Genomic DNA, 4,576 nt, shown 5'->3' on the forward strand with positions numbered 1-4,576 from the left:
ATAAAGTAGACTCAGACAAGGCATAAAGTGTGTCATAAGAATTTTGAAGCCTCTATCGCGGGACCACATCAAATTGAAATAACCAATTGTAGTAAAATCTCCTTTATTCTTGAATATTTTTTCTTTGAGTTATAACATACACATAACAGTGCAGAGATCTTGGGGTAACCGCTCAAGGAATATTTACAAATGGATATGCACATAAAGCCCAAGCAGGTCAAGAGACAACATTATCAGCGTCCTNAGATTTCTTACAGTGATTTTTTTTTTTGGTAGTTCCCTTGGCTAACATGGTATAGGCAGAAAGAAATATGATTAGTAAATCTTAGATGAAATCCCAGCATCAAAATTAAACTGATCAACTTCATGATACTGTGAAATAAAACCAATCTTTTCTTACTCAAGCTGCATATTAATTCTTCACAAAATTCTCTTAAAAGAAGCTGTGGGGAAACTGAACAAGGGGGAGGGGTCACACTTGTACACTGTCACAGTGCCCGAGGCAGCCCCGGGTGCCTTCCTCGCGCAGTCACACAGTTCACCTCGGGCTTTGGAGGGAACGCGAGAGCTGTGACATGCTCTCCGGCCTCATTCCACCTCGTGAAATGGCACTCGTGTCAGAAAGTTGAAGATGAAAGGTAACCTATCCTTAGCAACCAAATGGGAGAAGCTAGAGTCAGGTAAGGGCCAAACTGTGAAGGCAAAAATCACACAGACTGCTAAGCTCAAAAAGGAAAAGGCTCAGCTGCTTAAAATCTGACTTGTTTTCTTCCACCCTATTAGAAGGCTGTGTGTGTGTGTGTGTGTGTGTGTGTGTGTCCTTGAGAAAATGACATTTCTGTATCTTTAGGACTTGACATTCTAATGAAAACAGCTGGCTAATCAAGTAGCAGCTTCATTAAGGGGAATTCCAAGACCTGCTGCTCTTGTAGGTTCTGTCCTGTGAGCCTTGGATTTCACTCACCACCTACTGCCAGGAAAAGTATTAGGAGTAGTCAGTCAGGGTCAAGTAATACCAGGAGTTCTTGTCACAGCTTCTACTCATGTAAAATGAGGCCAGTCTGTTGAAAATGTTTAGCTTTGGATTGTATGATTTAAATTCTTAATAGCATTTTGGATATTTATGTATTTATTTTAATTTTTTTTAAGTTTGTTTATTTAGGGGCGCCCAGTCAGTTAAACGTCCGTCTTCAGCTCAGGTCATGATCTCACCGCTCGTGAGTGGAGCCCGGTGTCGGGATCTGTGATGACAGCTCCAAGCTGTCAAGCCTCCAGCTCCAAGCCTGACTCTGATTCTGTGTCTCCCTCCCTTTCTGCCCCTCTCCTGCTCACGCTTTCTCTTAAAAATAAATGTTAATTGTTTTAACGTTTATTTATTTATTTTGACAGGGGGAGAGAGAGACACACACATGGAGTGAGGGGTAGAGGGAGAGGGCAAGAAAGAATCCCAAGCAGGCTCCGTACTGTCAGCACAGAGCCCGATGTGGGCCTCAATTGCCACAATCACAAGATCATGACCTGAAGTGAAATCAGGACTCAGATGCTCAACCAACTGAGCCACCCAGGTGCCCCTATATATTTATTTTAAAGGGATCTTCCACAATGGTTTTCACAGAAATTGCATACTTAATAATCTTACTAAGATTAAAAATTTTAAGTCTGCTTTCAAAAATATTTTTGAGAGAGACAGAGACAGAGCACGAGCGGGCAGGGGAGAAAGAGAGGAGGAGACACAGAATCTGAAACAGGCTCTAACCTCTGAGCTCTCGGCACAGAGCCGGAATCAGGACTCAAACTCACGAACCACGAGATAATGACCTAAGCTGAAGTCCGAGGCTTAACTGACTGAGCCACCCAGGCGCCCCCTGCCTTTTTTTGCTTTTTTTTTTTTTTTTTAATAGGCTCCATGCCCAGTGTGCAGCCCAATGCAGGGCTCAAACTCACAGCCCTGAGATCGAGACTTGAGCACAGATCAAGAGTTGGATGCTTAACTAACTGAGCCACCCAGGTGCCCCTAAATCTGCCTTTTGAGTTTTATTGTTCTCTTTCTTCCATTTATTCTGAGATTCTGTTGGCTTCTTTAGCTCATTTCCGATCTTTTAAACTGTCTAACGTGCACTTAAGGCTATAAATTTTCCTTATCACTTTAGCCGCACCCCACCATTTTTAAAATATGTGGTACATTGATACTCAGTTCCAAATAATTTCAAAACTTCCACTGTGATATTCTCTTCAACTCATGAATTATTTGGGAGTACATTTATTCCAACTTTTCCTATTGATTAAAAAAATTATTTTTCAAAAGTTGTATAGAAAACCACATACGTGGTTTAGGGGCATCAGGGTGGCTCAGTCAGTTACGCATCCAACTTCGGCTCAGGTCATGATCTCACAGTCTGTGGGTCCAAGCCCCACATCAGGCTCTGTGCTGACAGCTCGGAGCCTGGAACCTGCTACGGATTCTGTGTCTCGCTCCCTCTCTGCCCCTCCCCTGCTCAAGCTCTGTCTCTCAAAAATAAATATATAAAAAAAAGTGGGACACCTGGGTGGCTCAGTTGGTTAAGCATCTGACTTCGGCTCAGGTCATGATCTCACGTTCTCTTGAGTTTGAGCCCTACATCAGGCTCTGTGCTGACAGCTCAGAGCCTGAAACCTGCTTCAGATTCTGTCTCTCCCTCTCTCTCTGCCCCTCCTCTGCTCATGATCTGTCTCTGTCTCTCTCAAAAATAAACATTAAAAATAATAAAAATAAGACCATATATATCCATATATATGGCTTAAAGATACAAATAGTTCTGTTAGATTTCCTATGAAAAATAAGTTTGCCCCACTTCCCATTTCGAAGGTCCCCACTTTCAAATCCTTTGCTTCCTTTTGCCATCTGTAAGTAAGTAATGTTTATATCACTACATCATGATTTTTCAATTTTAGGCATCATCTCTTTATCACTCATTATAGAAACTGAGGATTTGGGGCGCCTGGGTGGCTCAGTCAGTTAAGCATCTGACTTTGGCTCAGGTCATGATCTCACGGTTCGTGAGTTCGAGCCCCGTGCTGGGCTCTGTGCTGACAGCTCAGAGCCTGGAGCCTGCCTCAGATTCTGTGTCTCCCTCTCTCTCAGCCTCTCCTCTGTCTCTGTCTCTCTCTCAAAAACAAACATTAAAAAAAAAAAGAAAGAAAGAAAATGAGGATTTATCTCTCCCCCGTCCCATCCATACACTCCATTTCTGTATCTTCACCCTCCCAATAGTCCTAACGCTCACTGGATCCATATCATTTCATTATTATGACGATGTACACAATATTCTCAGCCTAGCCTTATACTAGACAATTACTGCTTTTCAGTTTGCTCTTCTAGTCCCTAATGGCAATAGGAAATCTGCTATCTTTCTACTTTCATTCCTTTGTAATGACAGTGTTTTTCCTCTGACAGCTTATAAGATTTCAGTGTGCTTTAAAGCTAAGGAGTCATCTGTTTTGTTTTTCCCATTTCCAAATACATTTTCATTTATTTATTATTTCTTACTGAAGTGTAGTCGACAGGCCATATTCGTTTGGAGGTGTACAGTGATTTGACATTTATACACATTAGGAAATTATCATCACCGTAAGTCTAGTTACCATCTGTCACCAAAGTTATTACAATATTACTGACTGTATTCCCTCTGCTTTACTTTATATCCTTGTGACTTATTTATTTCATGACTGGAAGTTTGTACCTCTTCATCCCCTTTCCTATTTCCTTCATTCTCCCCACCCTTCCAAATACATTTTTTAAAGTTTATTTATTGAGAGAGAGAGAGAGAGCGCGCGCGCGCGCATGTGCATGAGTGGGGGAGGGGCAGAGAGGGGGAGAGAGAATTGCAAGCAGGCTGTCCCTTGCCAGCGCAGAGCCTGATGCCAGGCCTGAACTCACAGACCGTGAGATCATGGCCTGAGCTGAAACCAAGAGTCGGACACTTAACTGATTGAGTCCCCCAGACGCCCCGCAGATACAGATACATTTTTAAAGTATCCTTTTGTGGTTTTCAGATTTCAGTGCACTGTGGTCAGAGAGAGTGGTTTGATACTAATTATTATTTGTTGAGATTTGCCTTGTGGTCTAGTACATGGCCTTTTGTAATCATGTCACGTGTGCCTGGAAATAATACTAGCCTACAGAAAGTGTGAAAAATTTCTCCCAAATCATCATACAGACCACTCTGACTATGCCATGAAATTAGAAACTGAAAAATCAAAAACTATTTGAAAAGCACACACATGTTAAACATTTCTAAATAACTCATGGGTTAAAGAAGTCACAGTATAAATTATGAAATATTTAGAAGTGAATAGCAATGAATGAACCACCTATTAGAAGCATCATCTAACTGCCTCATAGTTTCTATCCCTTCCTTTAACTCCTTCACAAGTTTAACATATGTATTTTCAAATCTCTTTGAGATTGGTCTATTATCTGTAGTTCTAAGAGGATGAATGTGGTTTGTTGCACCTGCTGACGCTCTCATGGCATTTATTTTCCTTGCAAGTGCTTTGTAAATGAAACTCATCATTTTTTTTTTTTTTTTTTTTTTTA

At 41.3% G+C, this 4,576-nt stretch overlaps 1 protein-coding gene across 1 annotated transcript in view; it reads right to left on the minus strand.

The window, feature by feature from the left end:
• The window catches only part of ATP6AP2 (ATPase H+ transporting accessory protein 2), a 22,882-nt gene that overhangs the window by 8,468 nt on the left and 9,838 nt on the right, over positions 1-4,576 (minus strand). The window lies entirely within an intron of this gene.

This window comes from Crocuta crocuta, unplaced genomic scaffold (assembly GCF_008692635.1).
Source record: "Crocuta crocuta isolate KB4526 unplaced genomic scaffold, BGI_CrCroc_1.0 scaffold49, whole genome shotgun sequence".
NCBI classification, from domain to species: domain Eukaryota; kingdom Metazoa; phylum Chordata; class Mammalia; order Carnivora; family Hyaenidae; genus Crocuta; species Crocuta crocuta.